Here is a 13,574-nt window from a genome sequence, read left to right on the forward strand (position 1 = left end):
ATACAACCAATAAATTAGATATGTTTCATCCATAAATTTTATTGTATGATCTACTTTGTCCAAAAGACACTAAAAGTCCCCACATGAGGGAAGAGCTACAAAAAGAAATAATGAATGAAGCTTCCCACACAATGCTGTATTTGGGCACATCAGATGAAAATGGAGAGGATGGAGAAAATTGACTCAAAGTTTCATGTGGAAATCATGGTTTATGAATCTGGAGGAAGAGTGGGGAGGTACATAATCCATGTTTCCTGGAGTTCTGTGCAAAGTTCTTACAGTCAGCAAAAACGTCTGCTGAAAAAAAAAAAAAATAGAAGTGCGGCTGATTTTAGTTTCCAGCAGGATTTTGTTGCTGCCAAAGGTAGCAAAAAGCTTATTTCAAGACCAGGTGCCAGTTTGCTGTGTTGAACACAAGACTGACCTGAACCCCATGAATGACTGGAGCATTGTCAGGAGGAAGCTGAGAGACCAGAGCTAACAATGCAGATGATCCGAAGGCAACAGGCTGATCACCTCCATCCTTCACCACAATTAATAAAAAATGATAATAATAGTAAAAATAACCCTTATTGTCCCACAACAGGGAAATTAAGGAAAACAATACAATATATATATATATATATATATATATATATATATATATATATATATATATATATATATATATATAAAAGTATTGATACAGTTATTCATACAAACTAGGCCCAGCCAATAATGGTGTACAAAGAAATCTTATGTCGACTGAATTTCATCCAACATAAATATAATTTTAAAAAATGGGACATTGATTTTCTTTATTTTCTTTTTTAGGTGTAATGTAAGTAAAAAATAACAGTGCTTTATGTCCAGTTTACTATAAACGGCTCCATTTGAATAAATTGAAGCCCCTAGCTATTGTAACTAGCTCTTGCTCCTTTACCTTTCATGGGGTCAATGGTAAGACCAGCCTTTAATTCATATCGTTGTGCAGTGAAAATAAACAGGAATGATGCAGTTAAGAGCCTCACTGCCTAAAGAACAACAGGAAGCATAGAGGCTCCTGTTCCAACCTACTTCTTTTAAATTTTTGCTGTATTTGGACAGCACTTATCATAGCAAACACAGGCGCACCTTTGGTTTGGCTTAAGAGTTCCTAACAATGGGAAAATGGGACGGGCCCGTCCGACCAGTCTTTATTCAGTAATTTCTCTTCTAATTTAAAATGTTGTTTTTTCATTATTTCTGTACTGTTAATGCAGATTGAAACTTTTTTCTAAGTTTCAGAAGACTTCTCAGAGCTGCAGAAAAAGTTGATTCATCATAAAATGGTTGTATTTCTTTATTTTAAACACTAGGGGGCATGCTTAATACAGCAGAAGAAATAATGGGATTTATTTTCTTATCATTGACATTACAATGTAATGTATCAGAAAGATATCATTATGGACTTTTTGGCCTCCCTCAAAAGAAAAGATCAGTAAAACAAAGAATAGAAATAAAACATAACCATATTAAGACTTTACATTAACTGTCATTAATTTTAGCTACCTGTCTTATGCCTAATGCGACATTTACACTAACTATAAACAGTATATTCTTAGCCCAAACCTCAACCTTAAACTAATCATCATGATACCTTTAAACTTACCCCCTGGTTTTAACCAGGATTTTGCCACATTAGGACCATTAGGTCCATTCCATGTATCTTCAGAAGTCAAAATATTTAGCTTCCACATCATAATTTTCAAACAAAATGCCTCAGAAAGTCAGAAATATAAGCCAGAAAGTTGGTGTATTGGAATGCCTGACCTGTTCATTAAAAGGGGGATGCTATTCGCTTTAACTTTAGTTAAACTTGCTGCTTTTATTGGAGCATCAGTCGTCTAAGTCCTCATTAGATCATACCAGAAAAAGTCCTAAATAGATAACACATGGACATACGCAAACACACAAAGTGCAGTGTGAACTGTTTGCATTTAGCTCTTTCTTAACCTGACTAGAGGAAGGAGATCCTTTTTCCGTGTGAGTTGGGGATGTCTGACTTAAGTTGACTGTAAAAAGGCAGTTTAGGAACATAAGGAACAACCATATCTCTGATAGAAGATGGAGTTTGGCCATTTAAAGTTTCATGTGTGAGAAGGAGGATTTTAAATTCTTTTCTGGATTTAACAGGAAGCCAATGAAGAGAGGCTAGGGTAGGAGAGATATGATCTCTCCTATCCTAGCTCTCTTAATTATCTGCATATAACTGTATTTTAATATTTGGCCACACATTTGGTAAATTATTTAAACAAAGAATGAATAAAATCAGTCTTATTATCGAGCCTTGTGGGACTCAAACAGCAATTATAATTTTGGAAATTTGCTAATTTTAGAAATGTCATGATCACAATTTTGAATTTTGACAAAGAATAGCTCTTTAAACATTATACTTTAAAGCAACACTAATGACTATTATCTAAGGTAAATAATATAGATTGTAGCTCAGCTAACATCTATTTAGAATAGAACATTGAATAAACATTTTTATATGTGCTCTACAGCAACACCGTGTAACTTTTAGCTTCTAGGCCATTGGACCTTTGCTTTTTTCTCCATCTGTGTTTTTGAATCTGATAGCAGACCACTTAAGACCAGCAGATTGAGAAGTCATGGAGTTACTTGTAAAAAAGACAAATCCACATCCTGTCAAGGCTCAGAACTGAATACCCAGTATTTAAGGCAGACAGAAAGTTAGATGTCTCAAAAAGTGTTTATTTGAAAATGACGGATTGGGAGTGGGCAGCTCGGGCTTCTAAGGCAGGAACCTCTGCAGGAGGAAAACATAGGTTAGTGACCACATTAATCTGACGAAGGATGATTACGAACGTGTGAGTCACTAACCTGGTCTTAAAGTTCACTCTGTGCCCAGAAGAAGAAGTGGATTCTGCCTGCATGGCTGCCAGCACGACGCGAAAAACACTGCCCAGAGAGGGTCAGATGCTGAGGCCTTGAAGGCAGCAGAACTGACAAGAGATCAGATCCAAGCAGATGAAGGAAGGCAGGACAATACAGACGGCGAAGTCAAAGCTTATGTCGAAGAGGTTCAGGAGTCCAGGCCAAAAGATCAGAGATCCTAAGAGGTACCGAAGGGAAATCCAGGTCAGTGTCAGGAAGCAGATCAAGGTACAGTCAACAGTTGAATCCAGCAGGAGTCCGAAGACAGCTCAGGAAAACATCAGAACAAAAAACGGCAGGCTTAGAGGTCCAAAGGCAGTACAGGTCAGTCCAATCAGAAAGCAATCAGGTACGCTAGATTACTCTCACCTAATGGTGCGTTCACACCGGACGCAGCTGGCGTGACAGAAGCAGCGAGTTTACATGCAAAGTCAATGATTGATGCGCGTCAAGGCGCAGCAAAAGGTCCCGCGGCGTGTTTTGAGCAGCAGGAGCAGCGCGTCCGAGCAGCTGAAGCAGCGCGTCGGGCGCGTTTAAGCATCTGACGCGCGTGGCGCACCGCAAACGCGCTGCTGCTCGAGATGGAAAAATTGAATTTTTGCTGCTCGACGCACCGCGTCAACCAATCAGAGAAGCTGATCTGGGAGCTGGCAGAGAGAGAGAGACACAGCGCTGATGATCAGAGCACTATGATCACTCCTCTGAAACAGTTTATTAATGCCTAAATTTACTTAAAATGCAGAAATCTGCCGGCAGAATTTGTCCGCTTTTATTATCCTGCTGCCTGCAGTTTGGATTATTTAGATGAAAAACACCTACCAGCTGCCGCGGTGAACCGCGAGGAGGCGACCCGGCCAGAGGCTGCTGATGAAGGGATTCCTACTGTCGGCGCACGGCTGGTATGTGGGGGTCTGAGCGGCTCCGACGGAAAAAATATTGCAAGGCAGGATGATGATCTGAATGAACTGACTGCACTGATTACGTTTTCATGTGTATTTTCTCACTTAAAAACATATTAAAACTACTTTATTCCCACTGATCACAGCAAATATAGGTGCAAGGCAGAGAAAGGATAGTGAAGCTCCGCCCAACGCGCGTCAGACACACTTTTGCACCGCGCAGCCAGAGCAGCAAAGCTGCTTCAGCCGCGCGTCAGAACTAACTGGTACAAGCAGCAAAAATGAAGCAGCAGACGCGATTTTGCTGCTTTTGCTGCGTCCGGTGTGAACGTAGCATGCGGCTCGAATAATGCGGCTTAGTTGACTGGAAGCAGGCAGGTTAAACAGAGACCGGAGCATGTGACACAGATAAATGGTGATGAGAAACTGGGCAGAGCTTGGCAGGTGAATGGAATGAACAACATTCCTCAGCAACAAAATCATGACACATCCACCCCGTTAGATTAAACCCTACATCAGTGAACCAAAAATATCTCTAAACAGGTAGCTGTCATATCTGTTTTTTTGCTTCACAACAGCTTCTAGCTTTGTTGGCCCTCCTGGTCTTCAGTGATTAATCTGACCCTCTTTTTTTAAAGGAAAAGTCCAGTCACATTCAGAATACAAACTTCTGAAGGTACTTTAAGTATAAAATTATTGGGCCACAACATGCATTATTATTCAACTGCATTAACTTACTCATTGAGTCCTATTGCTTGGTCTCACAATGCTTTTGGGCCTACATTAATATATAAGGTAGTTAGGTCACACAACCTCCTGATTTTTGCTTGAGCCTCATCCCCTCGATTTACTCAACTAGATTTGTCTGATTGAAGAAAGTAAAAGGCTTTAAATATTTTTTTCTGTGTTTATTACACTGTGTACAACATGTAAACATGTAGTTATTGTGGAAAATGTGCCCTACATTTTATCTAGAGCTTGTTTTGTAATTATTGCAATATTAAAACGCTGGGTAAATGTGGTCAAACATCCCTGTTTTTGAAAGGAATGTCTTGAGAGGAATTTTTCCCAATATAACTTTAAACAAATGATTTACACATTCTAGCCCTTAGCCTTATATTGGATTATATATATTATTGTGTTATTACTAGTGCTGTCAAAATTATCGCGTTATTATCGCGTTAACGCGAGGCCATTTTAACGCCGATAATTTTTTAACGTGAGATTAACGCTATGGGGTTTTATGGTACAATTTTCCAAGTACATCCCGCTGCAGCCTGCGGGAAGGCGGGGCTATTTTCCCCCAGTGTATGCATTTCTCATAGGCTTCGAGAGCGGACCTCCTCAAGGGAAAAAGACGCTCATACACTGGGTGACGCTAGTGCCTTTTCTTTAAGCCCCACCACCAACAAACAAGTTGAGTGTCTGGTAACTAGTAGCAACCTGAAATACGCTGAGAAAACAGATTACTGAGGTGAAATGGAATCTGCTATGGCACTCTTGCCGTCTGTGTACGCCACAGGTCGGTATCGTGTGTGTGTGTGTGTGTGTGGGTGGGTGGGTGCTTGTGTGTGTGTTCTCATTTTTGTTAAGAGGCTGAAAAGTAACTTTCTAGAGTATAGACTACCTCCATCTAGTGATGTCGGTCTATTGATTTTGATGTATTGATTGAAAATTGTTCATTATTACCTTGGTTAATTAACATCTAATGTTAACTCTACTGCATTTTATAGCAGTAGGGTAAAATGCTTGTCTTTGTTCAAAAGACTGTATTAACTGTAAAGACTGTCTTTTACATCAGCCTGTTTTCAGGGCCTTTTTTTGCCTACGTATTTGTTATTTTTGGCATAAATCAGTATCTGTGACCTGTTTTCATTTTAAAAAAAGAACATTGGCACAAACCTAGCCTGTATGTATTTTTTTGTATGTCATCGAGAGTATTTCAATGATTTTCAATCAGGAAAAAAATGTGCGATTAAAATGCGATTAATCGCGAGTTAACTCAGGCATTGATGCGATTAATCGCGATTAAAAAAATTTAATCGATTGACAGCACTAGTTATTACCTAATATACAAAGATATATTGCCATATCTAATGATTTTAATTTATTCATAATGATTTCTAACCACCTTCAACACTCAGTATTTTTCCCTTAGGACAGAAAGAAGGGCTTTCTAACATGTCTGCAACACAACAGAAATGTTGTGCATGTCTGCCCTTTGTCTTGGCTATTGATAAGGAAATATTCCTATCAATTCAGTAGTCAAAGCAGGTGTGGGGGATCCTTGGAGGGGCATTTGCATTGCATTGCTCTGGAACAGGTTTTAATGTACAGGAATGTAAGTTGTGGCTGTAAATTTGAGGCTACTTGCAGTCCTATTTTGAATATAATCAGAGTTTACAATTGGTCGGCCACACGGTTTTGTGTGACCAGTGAAATGTGTGAATAGATCACTTCAGTGCAATGTGTAAAACACGTCAAATTAAAATCAGTCTCTCCAGTACCCCATCTTTTCCTGCAGGTTATCTCGTATCTAATTAGTATGTGTACTATTTATATATACATTTGTTTAAATTTTATTTTTTTCCATTTCAGAATGCTAGGAGCAAGGAAAGATCCTCGGTACAGTGTGCAGGATATGATTGTAATCATCCAAGATGGAGAGAGTGATGTGACGTACCGTTTGATGACACTGATGTGAGTGGAGAGGAGTCAGACAATGATCATTGCGTGGACAAAGAGAAACCAAGAGCCCTCTGAAGGCGCAACCAATGTGGTCATTGATCCCCCAAAAAATGAACGCATCATGCCCTGTGACAGATATCGCTGGCAAAAGAGGACTTTATCAGTCCAAATACTGATTTTTCTGGTCCACCTGTCACAGACAATGTAACTTTCCTCCAAACACCACTGCAATACTTCCACTATTTTGTGTCAGAAGACATGATTCAATCTCTGGCTACAAGTACAATTGAGTACAGCGTTCATAATGATGGAAGATCTGTTAACACTAATACAAAGGAAATACAGAAAATGTTGGGCATGTATCTAAGGATGGGCTTGGTACTAATGCCTGGAAGCCATATGTACTGGGAGACAGATACACGGCACCCCCTTATTGCTGATATGATGCCACGCAATAGATTCCAATCTCTGTTGACAAAATGACATTTTATGAAAAATTTGACAGTGTCAGAGATTGAAAAGGACAAACTCTGGAAACTCAGACCATTGCTTGAATCATTCAGCGACAAATGCCTGCCGTTGGTTCCAGAAGAGCACAATTCTGTGGATGAAATGATGATTCCTTTCAAAGGGAAGTTCAGCAGCATCAAGCTGTAAATGGGTGAGAGCTGGAATCTCTGGCATGATGCTTGAATTTAATGTTTACAAGGGCAGCAAGAATGGAATACGTGTCAAATCTGAACTTAGATTATCAGGTGATGTTGTGTTGAAGCTTGCCTCCACACTTCCAAATGGTCAGAACTACAAGATCTAGGCAGACAACTACTTCACCTCTTTCCCACTGGTAGTGAAGGTCCTTGAGCATGGAATCCATTATGTGGGTACAGCCTGGCAGGTTCGGATTCCCAACTGCAACCTTGAAGATGAGAAGAGCTTGAAGAAGAAGGGTAGAGGAAGCTTTGACCAAAGAGTGTAGGGGGACACACAACATCTGCGTTGTGAAATGGTATGACAACAGGGCAGTCACACTTGTGTCATCCTTCACTGGACCAGAACCTGTGCAGGAGATTCAGCACTGAGACAAAGCCACCAAAACCTACATTGACGTTGAAAGACCTTACAGTGTGGCTACCTACATGCACATCTTCTGGCACACCATCACCCTTGCTGTCGTCAACGCCTGGCTCCTCTACAAACGGCATTGCCAAGGTCTTGCAATGCCAAAGAAGGAGATGCTAAACATGAGAAAGTCCCAAATTGTCCTTCTCAAAAAAATCATGTGCATACCCCCCACTCGATGTGTGCCAGGACCTCAGTGGACATTTTTCCACGAAGGTCAAGAGAGGGTGCTGCTGACATTGCAGTAAAGGGTATTTGAATACCCAGTGCAGCAAGTGCGATGTTCGCCTCTATTTTTAGAGGGCAAGAACTGTTTTTGGGACTATCATAAATAAAAAATTATCTTTGATGGAATAAATAAATAACAAAAAAAAAAATTCATAACAACATGACTGAGATTATTTTTCATGTTATGCTATTGTGGGACAAAAACAGAACCCTGCAAATGAATCCATAGTTCTGTATTGTTCTTCTGACAGTGAGTACGAACACAGGTAATTCTGCTCCCCATTTAGCCCAATGTTGTAATATTACATTTCTGTAAAAACTTACTAAAACATAAATTTTTTGAAAAAACATAATTTTCAGCTTCAAAGGCCTCCTACAACAACATCTGAATGGTTGAAATTTTGTTGTTGTTGTATTTTTATATATTTGGGTTTTACAGGACTTTGACTTTGTACTTGCAACAGACAGAAGAGTGATACTTATTCTCTTTTGTGGAGTGCCTTTGGAGAACTTCTATTGGCATACTTGTTACTTGAAGTTTCATGTCAAAAGAAACACAAAGCTGAACTCTTTACTACAGTTGGCTGGGGAGATAATGAACCCGGAGCTCAGCAGTGCATATTCTCTGGAGATACTGTATTATAAACAACTGCCCTGTGCTGCGCCTTATGCTGTGCTGATGGACTTGGCCTTAAATTGGCTCTGATGCTTCTCCCAGACTGCTGGGAGGGAGCTGTGTGGAGGCCTCTAAGAAGCTCTCTGGTTTGGTCTGACAGTGGCGAACAAAGGGAATTTCAAAGGTTTTCCTTGTCTGCCTTGTCAACTTCAAGACACCTAATGATGTTGAAGTGACCTGGAAAATCCCAGAGGAGTTGCTACAAGGATTGGCCATGTAATCGGACTGGGAGACAGACGTGTAAATTACTTGAAAATCCAACTTCAGCATTCACATACACTGCAGGGGTCAGCACATAACACATGAGATGTTTGGCTTAGCGGTCAGCCAACTCTGGGGACAGCAAATTTACCCACAGTATAAGGTAATACAAGCTGTCAGAAAGGATCATCATTTTTGGTAAGGATCATAGTTGTCTTTCTTAATGGCAAGTTGTCGAAAAATAGGAATTTATAACAAAACAAGAATTTGAACTTCTTAAAAAAATGTTTAACCAACTTATCAACATTTTGCTCACCTTAATTACCAAGAAATCACATAACCACTAGGTTTGTGTGTCTGTGTTGAAACTCCTGAGCCTCATTTCATAAAGAGAAAGTAGTAATTCAGAGTAAATTTTGTGTTAAAATCTTGCATACCCTGGCTTCTCTGCCTCTGAAATCTATGAAAATTTTTCCCTGAGAAAAATTATGACAACAAATGACTTTGTGAAACAAGTCTGCCACGTAGAATAGTTGTTTGGACTTACCATGAATTTCCCCTATTTTTTAGCTGAGATCTACATCAGGGAGGGTGGGAATGGCATGTGCTTTTAGTGGAGAACCTGTTGAAGTCAGAGTGCAAGTACTTTGAGAATATTTCAGTTGTGAGAGGGTGATAAAACAGCTATTAGTTGTTTCATAATTTTGGGGGAAATATCTCTTAGAGCTTTACGTTTTTTTGGCTGAGACATTAATTGGGGGGGGATGCATGATTCACTCAACTGGTGGTTTCCATTCAGGCAATGCTTGAATGGACTGTGCACATACTGTGAGCTGCATGCTGGTTGCATGCACGTCTCAGCCTTTATGGTCAAACACAGTGTAATTTGGCAAACTCCAGCTCAATTCAGGTTTAAAAATCTAGTACAGCGTGCACCTGTCTACAGTACATGGAGTCTGCCTCTAGTTCACCCAGACTCCACAGTGACACATCCCTGCAATATGTAGAGGCCCTTTACAGGCTTGTATTTAGCTTAGACTGATTGATTTCACCTGTTCTGAAACCAACAACTCAGAATATCTGCTTTCTAAACAGGGTGGGTTGGCCGTTCTTTTTAAAAACTTTCAGTCTCTGATTACTATACTTTTTCTGCTTTGGGAACTGTTGCAGAAGTTTGCAGAGAGGGAATTGCTAATAGTAACAAACACCAGATAAAGCATTGGAATTGCACAATAGCCAATACAGCGCCGTGGTGTCACAAACTGATAGTTGGCAGTAGTGTTCTTTGATGAACATGGATGCCTCCAGTAAAGCACATTCAAATGTAAATGGCTCTTAATTAAAAACACTTGTCATTTATTGAAGAGTATGTAATAATTTTGTATTTAACGTACTTTTAGAAGTTTGAATTCTGATTGTGACCGGACTTTGCCTTTAAAGGAAAATTCCGGTTTTTAACACTTTTAGCCCCTTTTCTGTAGTGTCCAGAATGAAATCGAATGATCGACACCAAAATTTTGACGATTGGTCCTGTCTCGGCTATTTGGCTCATGTAGAATCCCCCCCTGGCTGCTTCAGAATGGCTTGCATAGTGCATGTCAGATAATGTCCTTAAAACAACCTTAAACGTTCTTTTTTTAAAATATGCTACTCACCGGGTCGTCAGCGCTGTTCAATGACGTTCCAAAAAAAGTTTCGTGAAGAAAAACCGTTCCTGTCTTGTTTTATTTAGCATTTTGTAAATCCCAGAACAATTTTTTCCGATACATCACAACCGCTTATAAACTTCCGCTTCCCGTTCGAATCCTCTACCGTCAAACTCAAAGTCCAATATGTCCTCCTCAAGAATCCACCTTTCGTATTCCATTTTCAGAGTTCTTTAAAGTGTTTAACAGAGACGTTAGCACCTCGACGTCGGAGTACACAGAGTGAAGCAGAAACACTTGGGCCTTGCGAAAAGACTACAACTAAGCGTAAACAGGCCCCCTTTCCGTTTCCGGTGGCGGAGGGATATTGACTATTCCAACAGAACTCAATGGGATTTACAAAATGCTAAATAAAACACTACAGGAACGTTTTTTCTTTACAAAACTTGTTTTTGAACGTCATTGAACAGCGTTGACGACTCGGTGAGTAGCATATTTTAAGAAAAGAACGTTTAAGGTTGTTTTAAGGACCTTATCTGACATGCACTATGCAAGCCATTCTGAAGCAGCCAGGGGGGGATTCTGCATGAGCCAAATAGCCAAGACAGGACCAATCGTCAAAATTTTGGTGTCGATCATTCGATTTCATCCTGGACACTACAGAAAAGGGGCTAAAAGTGTTAAAAACCGGAATTTTCCTTTAAGGCTAGGCTTAAAATTTACAGTATCTCTTTGGTAAGGCTTACACTTAGAATGGCTCAGGTTATCCTAAACTATGTCTACAAATATTCTGCTGTAGGCTAAGGCTGCTGGAAGACAAAGGGACACTTTTCATCATTATGTTTTATTCCTTCTCCATTCTTCAATTCTGTAGTACTTTTTGGTTCAACTCGTTTTATCATCATAGTGGCTGCAATTGGTCTGGCTCTGTTTTGTTGTGACAGTATCATTGAGAGAAATATCAGCTGAACTCCAGCCATCAGCAACTTTGATTTTAAATTATAGAGTTAGGTCTGTTTTTCAACACTGATTCCTGTTTCTCTCCTAGATATGGACATGGGCTCAGCTGTGTATGTTCATCTTTGATGTTTCTTTCCTAGACAGAGCCAAATATGGAGCTAGGTTAACATTACATTTTCTAACATGGATAGTATTTACTGTATGGATTTGTGTTTCTATTTTCCTCTTGTAGGTTTGCTTCTGTCTCATTGAACCCCAGTCAACTTCAATAGAAGGCTGCTCTAACTCAGCGTACCTCTGCTGAAGGTTTCTTTCTGTTAAAAAGAAGACTATAAATGAGGTGCACCTTCACACTCTTGGCAAAATAGCAGAAAAGGGTTTTTTGTCTCAAATTACGGAATTTGTTGTAGTTTGTATTGTTCAGTATAAAAAGGGCACATATCGTCTTGATAAAATATTAAGGAGGCAAAACCACTTCTCTACTTGTTTTCTGCTTGGTTTTGAAAAAAATGAGCTTCTCCATAAAGGTGAGACCAATTTGTGTTTGCTGTTCTGCACATAGTTGACCTTTTCTAACCTGTATAATGCCATTCTTGTGCAAGAGAAGAAGTCAGAGGCAGCAAGTGTCAGAACAAAAATATGTTGAATCATTGCTTGCTTGCCTGCAATGTACATTGCACAAGATATACTGACAGCAATAGGGGGGGATAACAATGCAATATCTTAAAAATTCTTCATGTAACAAACTGATGCTAAAAAGTCTCATGTCTTTTTCTTGTTTACTTTGCACATTCATAACAATTGCTGCTAGATTGCAATTTGTGTTGTTCTGTTAATAATAAACACTGTTCTTTTCATTACCTTTTTAGTGTTTATTAAGATAGCCATAAATGCACAACTGTATTTTGCTTGAATACATCCTCCACCACCATTACAGAATTAGCTCGATCTAAAAATACAGAAACAATCTTCATGTCTCCATGTCAGTAGCTAGACCGAACACACAATCAACCTAGCAGTATGCTCCAGGCAATGCACAGCTCTCTTTAATTGGGCCCTGAGAGAAAACTCTAAAACAATCCTCAGAACAATTCATTATGCATTATGCAGATGATTAGCATCACAGAAATGTGTAATGTTTTCATGCTTTATTGTGCTTTGCTACTTTATTACATAGTAGAGCCCAAAAGCCTTTTTGCAGTTTACACACCTTTCATGCATTAAAAAATAACAAAAACAGTCATTTTCTATCCAGCAACATGGATGTTTTCTTTCTTTGTTTGACTTATTTTAAAACTCATATTAACTTTCAAGATCAGTTTCTAAAGACCATAAGACATATCCCACGACTAATCCAGTAGTAAGCTTCTGAAATCTAATACAAGCCAGAGATGAAAAATATGATGGTGCTCTATACATAAATCCACAGCTTTGTGCTTTCCCTGTAGGAACAGTGTTTGCATACTTATATAAGAGATACATTGTACTATTTTTGGACTATCTACCAAATCAAAATAAAATCTGTGCAGTTATTAGAGACTTTTGTGCTTTTTTGCTGTACTTGAATAATACCTGAATGAATGCTATTTTAAAATATTGTCCTCTTAATTTGACTTAATGTTTTTTTTTTCTGTCTACTTTACCAACTATAAAAGCTCTGCTTTTTTAAAACTGCCCAATTGAGACAATGGTAATTCTGTACTCTATAACCAGAGCTCCGCCACGTTTACATCATCAGTAGCCATTCAGATTCAATATGCATCTATTATCAGATAAAATAAACATAAATTACAAAATAAAATATATCACACTCACCGGAGATGCAGGTTATTTATAAACACTTATAAAAATCCTTCTGTCATTATGCAGTAAGTTCTGTCTTTGGCTCATGAAAGCCAGTGGTCTGGTCACTTAGGTGTTACCAAGACATGCCAACTTCTGCTAAAGCACTTTTTCTGGCCTGGTATAAAATGTGACATTTCAAAGTTCTAATATGTGCCAAATTGCTGGTAAACCAATTCAGGTAATAGCACCTGCTCCATCGTGCCTTATCCCAGTGATACACCAACCATTTGACCATATCATAGTAGACTGTGTTGGACCTTTACCCAGAACAAAGTGTGGAAATCAATATTTGCTCACAATTATGTGTTTTGCAACCCGAATACCCGAAGCGATTCCTTTCAATAAGATCACATCCAAATATGTGGTTAAAGCTCTGACAAAGTTCTTCTCTGT

The sequence above is a fragment of the Cyprinodon tularosa genome, unplaced genomic scaffold (assembly GCF_016077235.1).
Source record: "Cyprinodon tularosa strain WSP-4 unplaced genomic scaffold, ASM1607723v1 ctg209, whole genome shotgun sequence".
Classification (NCBI taxonomy): Eukaryota; Metazoa; Chordata; class Actinopteri; order Cyprinodontiformes; family Cyprinodontidae; genus Cyprinodon; species Cyprinodon tularosa.